The sequence below is a fragment of the Pituophis catenifer genome, unplaced genomic scaffold (genome assembly GCF_029215685.1).
Source record: "Pituophis catenifer annectens isolate HBS135680 unplaced genomic scaffold, rPitCat1.0.hap2 SCAF_14, whole genome shotgun sequence".
Taxonomy (NCBI): Eukaryota; Metazoa; Chordata; class Lepidosauria; order Squamata; family Colubridae; genus Pituophis; species Pituophis catenifer.
Window position 1 is genome coordinate 9,810,555 of NW_027256894.1, and position 13,530 is coordinate 9,824,084.

At 38.0% G+C, this 13,530-nt stretch overlaps 1 protein-coding gene across 8 annotated transcripts in view; it reads left to right on the forward strand.

Annotated features, from left to right (window-relative positions):
* The first annotated feature begins 867 nt into the window (after positions 1-867).
* MEF2A (myocyte enhancer factor 2A) overlaps positions 868-13,530 on the forward strand; it is an 84,201-nt gene continuing 71,538 nt past the window's right edge. For all 8 annotated transcript variants that reach the window (XM_070953729.1, XM_070953723.1, XM_070953726.1 and 5 more), the window contains exon 1: positions 868-1,063. The gene's annotated coding sequence lies outside the window, so the exon portion shown is untranslated. The remainder of the gene's footprint in view (positions 1,064-13,530) is intronic.

The following is a 13,530-nucleotide window of genomic DNA, read 5'->3' on the forward strand; positions in this document are numbered from 1 at the left end:
GAACGCGTGCTCATAGGAGGGCGGCGATTGGCTGGAGTCCTCCTGACAGCGGCTTCTTAAGACGCCTTTCAACCAATCAGGCTTCTTCTTTCCCAGCGGCCGCTTTCTGTGCCTCCCCAAGGCGTGTGTATAGGGCACGGGTGAAAGAGTGATATGATCCGGGCATAGGGAGTTTTAACGGTGCTGTGCAAAAAGAAAAGGCTGAAACAAATGGGTGCCCGCGAAGGAGGCCTCCTCCGTAGGGAAGAGACTCGTAGAGGAGGACGAACAACTTCTGCGCATGCGCGAATCCTTTCTCGCTTCTGCGTCATTCGTTCCCTTAAGGAAAAAAAGAGGAAGGAAGGAAGGCGCTTTGGGCGCATGCGCGCGATCATTTCCACTCCGTATCGCTGTCAAGGTCTCTTCGAGCAACACCCGCCTCCTTCTAAGTTCTGATTGGTCTGCTCTTATCCGGTGTAGGGCACTCTGATTGGCTTTGCGCCTTGTCAAGCAAAGGAATGGGGATCCACCTATCAACATTTCCACGATTGGCCCACCGCCCCTCTCTCCCCTACGTCACCCCTTGATTGGATCCTTGCTGCCTCCGCTCCCGCCCACCGCCCTATCCGCTCGGGCCTTCGCCCCCTGACGTCATGAGCAACGTCACAGCCCCAGCCGCTCCCCTACTGTTAAGTAAATATAATTCCAACCGGGGGGAAAAAGGAGGAAACTTCCAAAAAAAAAGAGAAAGAGAGAGAAAAAAAGAAAAGTCAGCGAAGAGCCTCCTTGGCCTCTTCTAAAAAAAAAAAAAAAAAACCTCCCTCCCGCCCGCTCCCCCTCATGGTGTCAAGTAGACCCGCGGAAGAACACATAAGAGAAAGAGGGCGGTGATGCATTCCACCCAGCTCCAAGCGAACGGGAGAAGGGAGGGGGGGGAGGACCGAAAGCAGTTCCGGCCGCGTCGCCTAAAAATAGCGCCCCGTGGATATCCATGCGCCCGTGTCAGTGTCTCCGGAGGAGACGGCGGCGAGGAGGAGGAGGAGGCGGCGGCAGAAGAAGCGGCAGAAGCAACGGCGGCGGATGGGTGAGTCTGGCCGCTTTCCCGGGAAGGAAGGAAGGAAGGAAGGAAAGAAAGAAGGAAGGAGGCCAGGCTTCAAAGGCTGAGGGGGCTGCGAAGAGTCAGGGCCGCCAAAATCCCCTCAAGAAAGGGAGGGGGAGTTGGGGTGGGGGGGGGGGAGAAAGCTGGTCATTGAGCTCAAGTCTTCCCTCAAGTTAGGAAGGAGTCAGCAACGGCCTCGCATTGGGGGGGGGGGGCACGGTCGTAAAGCGAGGAGCGAGCCAGCAAGTTCTCCCTCTCCAACTTCAGGTGGGGGGTGGGTGGGGGGTGGGGGGGGGGGTGGGGGGGGGCTGCGATGGAAAAAAAAAAAAGAACAAGGCGCTTTTCGGCGCTTCCATCCCGGATAAGCGCTGCGTTTAAGGGACGTGGGGATGGCCAGACAAGACCCGTGTCTTGTGTGGGGAGGGGGGGGGAAGGGAGTCTTCACCAACATGGAGAGGCCGTCTCCTCTCCTTCCTCACCCCCCCCACCCAGAGCGGATGCTCTGGGCATGTCAGAAAGGCGCACACGCGTGTCCCGGGGCGTCGTCTGAAGGGAACTTTGGCGTCTGGGGGGGGTGGGGTTAGGAAGGTTTAGGTCCCTATTGGTAAGAGGAATGATGGAGGGGGGTGGTGGCAGTGGCAATTGGGGCATATTTCCAGGTGGATCCTGTATCCGCAGGTTTGTAAACAGCTGGGGAGGACGGAGTGGGGGGGGGTTGGTTTAATGGAAATAAATGTCTGGATGGAAATATCTGGCAGCGTGAATGTGCCTTGCATTTAAGGCACGTGTGAACGTGCCTGCGTTTTCGTGTGTGCAATGTACCTTGCATTTAAGGTGCCTTTTACAGGTAGTCCTCGATGTACAGCCGTTCCTTTCCAGGGGGGACTGAAGTTACGACATCGCTGAGAAAACTTGGACGGCTGTTTTTTTCCACCCCCCCACACTCGACCACTGTCGGAGCCTTTCCACGGTCACGTTGATTGACGTGGCGATGTTTTTGACAGCTGACTCGCGGTTATGACGGTTTTGCAGGAGTCACGGGATCGCCTTTGGCGACCTTCTGACGAGCAAAAGTCAATTGAGGGGGAGGGGGGAAACCAGATTCACTTAACAACCTTGCCTTTGTTGATTTAACGGCTGCCGTGATTTGCTCAACAGAGGTGGCGAGAAAGGTCGTAAAATGGGGCAAAGCTCGCTTAACAGATTTCTGACATAGCCACATAAATGCTAAGGCTCCATTGTGGTTCTAGGTTGAGGACTTAGCTGTATTTGATTCTCTATATAAGACACAGACGTTTTTTTTTCCTCTATACTGGATTGCAGTTGAATTGACCTGTATTCAGGATTTTTCACACTTTGGGGGAATGTTCTTCTTCTTTTTTTTTTTTCCTTTGGATATGGTTAGCAGAATGTGGAGTTGCAAAAATAAGGGCCGAAATGTGCTGCTCCAGAGGTTGTGTGTTTTGTGTATATCCAACCAGAGAGGGTTTTTTTTTTAACACTTTTACCCAAGTCTTTTTCAGTAGGATCTTTTAGAGATCAGGAAGATCGTTTTCTACATCTCTTCATTTCTTGTTTTACTATCCAGGACAAGATGTTCAAGGCAGTTTACAAGCATATTAAGATGTCAGAAGAAGGCTTCGGGTTTTTTTTTTTAATCCATGCCATCTTGTCTGATTTTTCATGGTATTTTTTAGGAAGTAGTGAGGTTGGCCGAGTAAGAGAAAAATGGAGCGAATAAGTTATGTAAATGGCAATCTTCCTAGTATTAGCTCTTTAGGAAAAATGTGCGGGAGGAAGGATGCCTTTTTCTTGGTATATTCTTGCTCTCTCTCACAGACTGTTAATCCCTCCATATACTCCTCCATATGCTCTCTTGACATTACCCTTATTTTTTCCACTTTACTCTCACCCTCATTTGTCTATGAAATGAACAAGAGTCACACAAAAACTTTGTAATGGCCAAAGACCAGTCCCCATTCCATAATGTACAAGAGGATATAGAAGTGTAAAGCTACAATATAAAAAGCAAATGGTGATATAGTTTGGGGATGGGTCTGTTTTGTGATGATGGTATGATATTTGGGAGTGATGTACCAGCTGTTTTTTTTTCTTTTAACTTCCTGAAATTTTTATTGTCAAATAAAACTGTTGGATGCCGAGACTAAGTTTGGGATGTTTTGCATTCTTAGTTTGCATGTTTGTGAAATAAGAAGGGAAGCGGTTAATGGATTGAGCAGGAGAATCTTTTTCGAGTTTAGGATTTAGGCTTTCAAGAGGTACTACATTATGGCAGATGTAATGGAAGGGATGCTTTCTCATCAAATGAACAGAGGAGTACATTGCTCTTTTTGTTTTTATTTAAAATTTTGAGCTGGCCTTGGCTAGAGTGGCAAACTCTAGCTGGAAATATTTATCCACATTCTGTAACATCAATAAGAGATACCTGTTTTGGTCTACTGGGAAAAGACAACCATGGAAACATTTTCTCATGCTTGCCGAACAATTTAATTTTTCAATTTTACTGACAGTACTTAAAAATAAAAAAAATAAAAACAACATTATACTAAGTTTTTTTAAAAAAATAAGGCTTGATTTTTCTGCCAGGAAAAAACATGACAAGGTTCTTTTTATGTCATTGCAAAACATTGTTCCTACTTATGTAGGTGCCCTGTTGGTGATTGGAGAACCCACGTGTTTAGAAATCTATCTTTATTAAGTGTTTAATGAGTGGCAGTAGGCGTTTTCTTTCAATGGGTGTTGATAGTTTGGTATTGTCTTTCTGGCTTAGTATATAAAAATGGTGTAAAACTTGTAAGCCTTGCCACGGGTGCTGTTTAGCTCACAGTTTTCCTTGTGAAACACTTAGCTCTAGGAAGTGAATAGACGGGAGTACTTTTTTTCCAGAATTGCAACAATGTCCCTTCATAGATAATACTAGTTCTTCCAAACAAGAGAATTTTGTTTCCTTTCAATGTGTTCTACTTTAAAACCTAAACAGCCAAAACAATGTGTCTAATATGTGGCAATTTTAAGAATAAAGTCAACCTTGTGTTGAATAAGAATATAAAACAGTTCCAGATTATGATATTGATAGATACAGGTGTATTTTGATTCATCAATTTGCCATATTTCTTAAGAAAATTTAAAATTTTATTTTAATAGTTTATTGTTTTTAATATGAAGCTTAAAAGAAATGGCAGCATTTTTAAAAATTAAAATTGTCCTAAAATGTTCACCTTTTTTCTGTGTTGAAAATTATATGATTTCATTTTTACTTATTTTCAGGCTAGTTGCTGTTCATATCAAAGATGAAGAAAAACAATTTAATTTAGTATTATGAGCCACCAACAATAAATTTGTATTTATTTTAGAGTATAGTTATGATGGAATTGTAACATCTAAAGTTTAATAATAGTGGGATTAAGATATATTTGTTGCTATGAATAATGGGAACACTTACAAGTTTGGGGAAGATAACCAGTATTAAAGCAAGTGGCTTGGGGAAGATTATAAAGTTAAAATGCAATGGCTCTAAGATTAATTTTGCATATCTACTGATGAGTGAAGTATGAATAAAATAAAAGAATGGTTATCCCATGAATAGGAATTATAAAACATATCTTGGAAATATCTAACATGAATGTAATAAGATGAGCCCTGGAAGCAAATGTGTTGGACTACTTGGCAAATGACTTTGCAAAGTGGAATTGCTCAGTGTAAAATGGTTATAAGGATATGAATACTTTGCCTGCTGCTATTGGCTAATGTTTGTTCTGCGTTTGAAATAATGTGGGGAAGGGGTAGGGAAGAGCAGACAAGTAGCATCTGGAAATGGAAATAGGTGAGGTGACATGATGAGGTATGTTCAATAGCATTTTTAATTTGGATCCGTGTAGCAGGTGGATTAAATATAGAAGGTGGGTGTGATTTTTTTTTTTTTGAGCACTTGAGAGTCTGATCTGAGAGTCATATTTTAACACTGCTTTCATTACTGCTATCTGTCTGAAACTCTTAACTGTTTAAGAAATTTAGGATTATGTTCTAAGTGAAGTTCCTTGTTCTCCAGTCAGTCATTTATGGATTGAAGACGTCTTTTCCTTTAGTATAATACTACAGCATTCAGATCTGTGGTTTCTTCATTGCTATTGTCCAATATTTCTGAAAGAACTGACAATGACATGTGAACGCTTCAGCATTAGAATGATTACTGGTATATTAAGGCACATAGTATAAAGTTTCATACTTCTTTTGCTTGAAATCTTTGAAGATTAATATGTACATAATTTTATTAGTTTATTCTTAATGATTCTATATATCATAGCTATTTGGTCAAATGTACATAGTTTGTCACTGACTTGATACTTGAGGAAACAAGGGAGTGTTATCTTGAGTTCCAGAGCTTCCTCACTTTGTGCATATTTAATTGTATGTAACAACTGCCTACAATTTTTCCAAATATAGTAAATGTCAAATGTCTTTGGCTATGATGCTAAATTGGCCATTCTACTGGGATATTAGGATATTAGCAACCTGCTGTTATGGAAAACCCCTGATTATTAAGTGAGAATCCTTCCATTTGTTCTTGCAAAGGAGCAATATTATAATGTTACATTTTACTTAGGTGTCTTGTAATTTGGTACAGTATGTTTTTTAATTCTAGCAAATATTGCTTAACCACAATTATTAATGGAAATATGCTTGTTTCAAAACCATAATTTGAAATTGACTTATTCTCATTAACCAATTAACCAGAACGGACCCTGTTAGGAAGATGTAGAGAATTTAGACACTAATTCTTAATATGAGTCTTAAAATGGCTAGCATGGCGCTCTGCTGATCAGAATTAAAAGATAGGCGCTATGCTACAAATTCAGATACTAATGACCTTGAGTAAACAATACAATGGTTTAAACTATCACATAAATCTAAAATACAGCTAAATGTTCGTCTTATTACTGAGATTATGCTGGAAACTGCAAATCGTTTTAATTCCTGCTACTGCAGGTAAAGCTGAAGTGACCTATATCACTGGTAGGCCATCTGCTATTTATATGGCAGTTGCTTCAATGAGTTCCTTCAAGAGAGGCCTGGGCTAGCTGATAAAAGCGACAGCAAAAATTGTAACAGTTCCCCTCCTCCTCCTCCTCCTCCTCCTCCTCCTCCTCCTCCTCCTCCTCCTCCTCCGTTGTTGCTTCTCTCTTGCAATCCTCCATTTTTATAGCAAGCTGGAAAATGTCCAGAACTGCAAGACTAATTGTTGCTTCACATGATTTACTTTTAGTTGAATATGCTTTTATTTATCCCTCCATTACAGATTACTCTGAAATAGTTCTTTCCATCTTTGTCCAATTTCTTCATTCCTCATGCCCATTCCCCATACATTTCTTCATAGGCTTTTTTCTTGGTGCCGATTGTACTGTTAGCAGTTGATAATTTATTTCTACATTATGGCTCAAGTGTATAACAAAATGTTCTATGTTTTTGAAACTTCCATAGCATATATGCTGAAACTTGAAGACTATGAAGGGGAAGTTAATTTTCCTTATATTAGCCTCCCTGTTTTATACTAAATTATGCTTTCTGCTTATTTATTCATAAATAAGCAGAATAAATAAGACGCACTATAATTTGGGATTCTTTAGGAAATTATGGATAGTCCATCAAAGCTTTAGCAACAGTGTTCTGCTTTAACTAGTTTTTTTTAAAAAAATGATTCAGCTGATTCAATAACATGAATGTAAACTTCAGTGCAAAAGGATAGGAAAGGACAGTTTGAATTAGCTGGAATAATTTGTATTCCAGTGAATATCTACAAATGAGAATGTGCTGTCATATGAATAGTTGTTCTGCAGTAACTAGAGTGGAAAAAGTTTGTACTTTTATTAAGTGTTGTGATACTGCTGCCTGACCTTTGGGCCTTTGAAAATAAGTATGGGTGTTCCTAGAGTGGAGAGGAAGAAGAGGAAGAATTCTGGGCTCTGGGAATCGGCCACAAAGAACACAGTACAGAGAGCTTATTAGTCATGTATGTTGCTGCTAAAGTTCTTGCTTTGCAGGAGGAATTGCTATTCATATGTCGAAATTGTTAGGGCTGTATAAAGTGTGATTCCCTCTTACAGTAATTATTTGTTAACATTACATCCCAGGCGCTTGTCTTTTTTTATTTTATTTAGGAGAACCAGGTGGTATACATGATGCTTCCTTCTTCTGTTTTTCCCCAGTAGCTTATCTGAGAAATTGTAACTGATCCAAACTCAGTAACATTGATCTTCTATAGCTAAGAGTAGAGTAGTACAAGGGCCTAGGTGTATTCTAAAGCCAATCCACCACCTTAACCTGGAATGATCCACTTAACAGCTGATGCCATGATGCAGATAAACTAGGTGCTCTGCTCTACACTTCTACTCAAAGCAGGTGGAGGAGAGTGCCTGGAGGCCAGCAAAGCTGTGTTTTATATGACACAGATGTCCTGATGTGATGCTCAGAGTGAAGTGCTACTTCATTTTCCATAGCACATCTCAAGGGGGTGGTGCATCGGGGAAGCATTGATTGAAAATTCACTGCCTCTTGAGGCTTCACAGAAGCCTACAGACTGTGGTTTTGATATGAGTTGTGATAAAGTCCAGGCATTTCCCCGATTCAAGAAAGTTCTTTGAACAGATCAATGGCTGTAATAGATTGACTGACTGTAAATGTAGTGTAAAAGGTATAAATGAAACCTATTTTCTTTCTATTCTATGGGAAACGTAGTGTAAAAGATATAAATGAAACCTATTTTCTTCCTATTCTATGGGAAACGTGTAAAAAGTATAAATGAAACCTATTTTCTTCCTATTCTATGGGAAACGTAGTGTAAAAGGTATAAATGAAACCTATTTTCTTCCTATTCCATGGGAACTCTGTAAGTTTATCACTTGATATAAAGTATCTGGTGTCTGTAAGTATTTTATTTAAAATATATAGCCAATTTGTAATAAATGCATATGATTGCAGTAGAAAGATTTGAATATAGTATAATCAGTACACTTGTTTATTTTATCTTCCTCATTCTATCCTAATTCTTGCTAATAGTTGGAACAAGCTTGTTACGAGATATTATTGCTTCCTCAGTTTTCCTTAAATAACACTTGTTGAAATGTACTACATGTGGTTGACTGTCTGATTTAGAAGTGTATCTGGCATAGTATCCAATGAATGAGTAAAATATAGTGGCAGTTGAAAACAAACATTGAACTACAGCAATCTTACGCCTACTGTGTGGGAGAATTTTTAATATGCTCCCAGAGTTTGAGTAAGTGTCTGCATAACTACCTGCTTGTTGTAAGTAAGCTTAACAAGTTATGAAACAATTCATCATATATTATATCATCATATATGTTTCTAGTTATTTATGAGATTCAGCCTAGAGTGTTAAAAATTCTGGCAAAAGTGACTGAAAGCCCAGTCATATTACTATACCTTCATTTGTTTCATTTTCAATCATGTTTCCTTGTACAGAGATTAATGGAAGATTTGTTACAGTGTCGTTAAAACTCTTACAGAAATGAAATCATTGAGTCGGACTTGCTTTGAATTTCATAATACTTGACGCATGATGGTATTTGCCCTTACCTTTTGAAGCAAAGAATAGTAATCTGTCCCTTTGTGGCTATGCATTGAATAGAATATTTCAACCATAGTGATCTGAAAGGTATCGTATAGTTGGGTTGCAAACTGGCTTTTTTCTTTCCTTTCTTTTTTTTTTTTTTACAAACAACTGTTCTTGTTAATTTTAAATTGGATCTGTCTTCTATGCCCAAAGAACATAAAAACATGACGGTCTGTCCTAGTCCTGCATTTATTCATTTTATTAAATTTATATGCCTCCTATTTTACTAACCACGACTCTGGGTGGCTTACAAACTTAAAAACAGAAGTACAAGCATTGGATATTATTTCATTTCATATATTAGAGCAGCTGTGATGATGCCTTTGGAATGCTTTTAGTCAGGTGGTAGAGAAATAAATTCCATGGGACCTCCCAACTTGTGTTGAATTATGTCTTCCATCATAGTATCTCTTGATAGACTCGTCCTCCATGAATTTATTGAATAATATTTTAAAGCCTTTGAAGTTGGTAGATATCACCATATCCTGTGTAAATTAATTGCATGACTCTTTGAATATGTACTTTTTCAGCTCTTGTGAGTTACCTTATACAAGTTGCCCTTGACTTACAACAATTTGTTTACTACCTTTCAAAATTACAATGACACTGAAAAGTGACTTATTACCAATTTTCACACTTATGACGGTTGCAGCATCTGTATGGTCATGTGATCAAAATTCGAGCAGTTTGCAACCAGCATGTACTGTATTTATGAGGGTTGCAGTGTCCTGGAGTCCTATGCTCACCATTCATAACCTTCCCAGCTGGCTTTTGACAAGCAAACTCAATGGGAGAAGCCAGATTCTCTTAACAACTGCATGATTCACTGAATAACTGCAGTGACTCTCTTAACAATTGTGGCAGAAAATGGGGCACAACTCACTTAATAACTGTCTTGCCTAGCAACATAAATTTTGGGCTCCATTTAAGTTAAGGACTACCTATAATCAGCTTTATTCATTGAAGTGTTTTGAGAAAGGGCAACAATTTCTTCCTATTCACTTTCTCTATGCTGTGTATGATCTTGCACATCTTGATCAGATGCTCTTTCAGAAGCTTAAAAACAAACCAAGATATATTTGGTTCTATAAATGCAGCAGAATGCTAGATATAGTTAGCATGAATTGTGATTAACATCACTCATCTTAGTAGGAAGAAATAAGTAACATCAGATGTTTTGGCAGAGAACAGAGGAATGTAAAGTTAGGAATCTCTATTTCTAGTGGCTTCTTGTATGTGTGTTGAAGTCTACCAGCTGGATTTGTGCTAGCATAGGATTAAAACTCACAACTCTCATTTTTAGCCCAGTGCCTTTAATAACTACACCAAACTGGTGCCCAGAAGATACCTGTAGAGATAAAATAAACACCTAATTTGTGCACTTGCTACATTTTTAGGTTAAAGTTCAAAAACAAGAAAACAAGCATTGCTAGAAAGATTTAAGAACAAGTCATCCATGTGTCTTAAGCAGTTATTTGAAATCTGCCTCACTGTGCAGTTCACATTAGTGTAGGTATGTATATGTATTTGTATAATAATTTGTGCATATGTTGAATGCAGGTTAGTAATGTTTCTCATCTTCCTGGTTAGCATACACATACGTGTGTGTGTATGTGTGCATGTGCATGCGCGCGCATAGCCAGACTTTTATAGGATGAAGTTGATCTTACTATATCTGTAACTGGAAAAGAAGTCATTTTTCTAATTTATTCTCTTGAAAGAGCAAACATTCATACAGGAACTAACAACCTGAAACCACAAAAGAATGTGTGGTAAGTAGTTACCTCCTCAAAATGCAAGTGCTGTTACAGCTATGAGGCGAAAACTTCAGGTGAAAAGGGCACATTATCTTCTTTCCCCCAAACACTGGAAAATTGTCCAGCATGGACCCAAACAGCTGAAAAGCAGCATTGAACAGGATCAAAAGAATAAAGTTTCTGGATTAGAAATAAAACTACGGTACATTGCTTTCTTGTGCTTTCTTTGTTCATAGATCTGTAAATGACAACCATTATAATATAAAAGATTCCATTTACATTTTCTACCATAAACAGAATCTACTGGAAAAAAAGAAGGAAAATAATTTTTTGTCTGTAACGGTCATACCAATAAAATTGTCTCAAATGTGATGTTGAAAAATCGAGATTCTAGTGAATTCCACAAGAGATTCTATAATAAAGATACTATCATTGAGAATACAGTATGTATTTTCTACATTGACAGAAAGAAACCCTATCTAACTTCCCTGTGCATTGTGCTGATAAGAGAAAAGGCATTTGCTAGGGCAGCCTTAACAAAAGTAATTTAGGGTTTTAAATGCTAAAAAAAATGGAGACAAAATAAATATTTTAGCATGAGTGCAGTATGCTCCTTCCAATAATTTATTAGCATGAAATGATATTTTCATTTGAAGGTTCTAATCTAGAAGATAATCAGAAGAAGTGTATAAAACACATGGCCTATCTAGTATGAATTTAGATATACGGTACTGAAATTGAAATTACGTAGTTGAAATGCCCTAGTTTTTGTATTAATAACACAAATTTAGCTGCAGTTGAATTGTTAATGAACATTTTGGAATTATAACTTTCTGGTATCTTAAATTAAGATATGATAGGCTGATTTGAGCATTAGACACATTTTAAATTCTGCATAGGTATTTTATTTTTCTGTAATTGCAACAAGTGCCTGCATAAAATATTGATTAGGATAGATATTCAGAAAACAATAAAGAAGGCAATCATACTTAACTTCATTTATAATACAAACCATCACAATAACCAGGTTCATTCCCTATGTTAAGCCAGAATCAAACAAAACTCAGCATACAAATATTGGGATTGTGCTTCTAGTTCATGTATGGAAAGATATATGAGAATAGGTTTTAATAGATTAATGAAAAATTAATATCTACTTTAGTGTTACTCATTTTAGTGAGGTTTTGTTTGTTGTATTAATTGTGGAAAATAATGTTTCACTTCTTAACTGATTAAATATTAGTTGAAGATTATGGAAGAAAAAGAGAAGCTATTAGCTGGTAGGAAAAAAAATAGATTGCTAAAATTTGTCACTATATTGATACAGTAAGCATTTGATTTAGAACCCAATCAAAGGCATGCTGCGAATTAGCAATAAATTTTTTTTTAAAAAAATAACACTTTCAAAGGATGCTGATCATCAGCCCCCACATTTTGCTGATGCAAGTTGAAATAGTAGATCTGTGTGGTTGTTGGTATTTCAGCTGTTGCCAGCCGATCATAAGCAGACATTGCTTCAGCTGCTTTAGTTCTTCAGGCAAGGAGATAGTGAAAGACTTGAGGATGTACTGCCAACTTTGAATTATTTGGCAGGAACTCCTCCTTCTGTTGCATTAGATTTGCAGAAGCATCTGGCATGCACTGTAACTCCACTATTACCAATTTGTAGGATCTGTTCACATAAAACACGATATTGGAAAATACAGTCATGATTACCTTTTAGTTTTAATGTATCTGGAGGCGAGTCTTGGAGGGGGCTGAATTGTTGCCATTGGTGTCGCTTAAAGACAATTTCAAATTGTGGTTTAGATGTTGGCTTATTCTGAAGCTTCCAAATAGGTTATTTTTATAGAGTTAAGATTATAAAATCTTAACCAAGATCAACTTTAAAATGGAATGTTTAAGGGAGGTAGAGAGATACAGTGCTATACATGCACAGCACTGTACATTTTGAATACCTTTAGTGTGGAATTGGGATCGTAGAAACACCCAGGAGCATAGAAGAGTTCAGAGGCAGATGCATAAATAAATGTCTTAAACATATTTATTCATATGATAAATCATATTAACTATGTACAACAGAGATCAAGTCTCATGAGGAACAAACATGAAAAGAGAGAGATGGAGAGAGCAAGGTGGAAAAGGTTGGAGGAGGTTTTATACTCAGGGTAAGCCCCTCCTTTCCACACGGGTGGAGACACTCTCTGCCTCCACTGGTGCCTATATGACACATGTGCCAATGGCTTGCAAATACTTGACATTTAGAGACAAGTATATCTCTTAATACCTTTAGGGACAAATATCTAAGTGATAAAATGCCCCATGAAACGAAGAGGGTTGTTTTTATTTAAAATGTATTAAACGTTAATGAGTTGATTTCTTGCAATTCAGCTGAGGCAAAGACCCAATACAAAGGGGGAAAAATGCAGAAAAGTAAAGGAGTCAAAAAACCTAATTTTTATTTCTCATGTACTCCACCTTCCTGTCACTCCTTCCTTTTCTGCTCTGACATTCTAGTAAGCCAGGAAGTCTTAAACTAAACTTAAAGCGGAAAGCTCTATGTTTTAACTGGAAAAGCTCTATGTTTTAACTGGAAAAGTGTTTCTAGCTTTAGAAGAAGTTACACTTTTAGTAAAATAAGATAACACAAGCACAGTTTATTTTATATATAATGCTGAATTAGTTCCTGTATCTTAATAGTTTACCACTTGAACATGGGTAAAAAAAAAGAAATGCATAACTTGCATGAAAATCTTATCATCCATCTGGACAGTTGGGTTTGGTGCCACCATTGAGTTGCTAATTTTATAGGGTTCTTTCTCTTATGTATGTATTATTATTATATATGCAACTATTAGTGATCTGTATTTTAAATTTTGTGACTTGGTCTTGGACCGTAAATAAATGAATGTTGGTGGCTTTGTTTATTTAAACTTGTTTTCCCTGCTCGACCTTAGGCACTGTACTTAGGCAAATAACTCATTTTATTCATAGCTATTTTCTTTATATATAGTTATATATACTATTAATGTAAAGTTATTTTA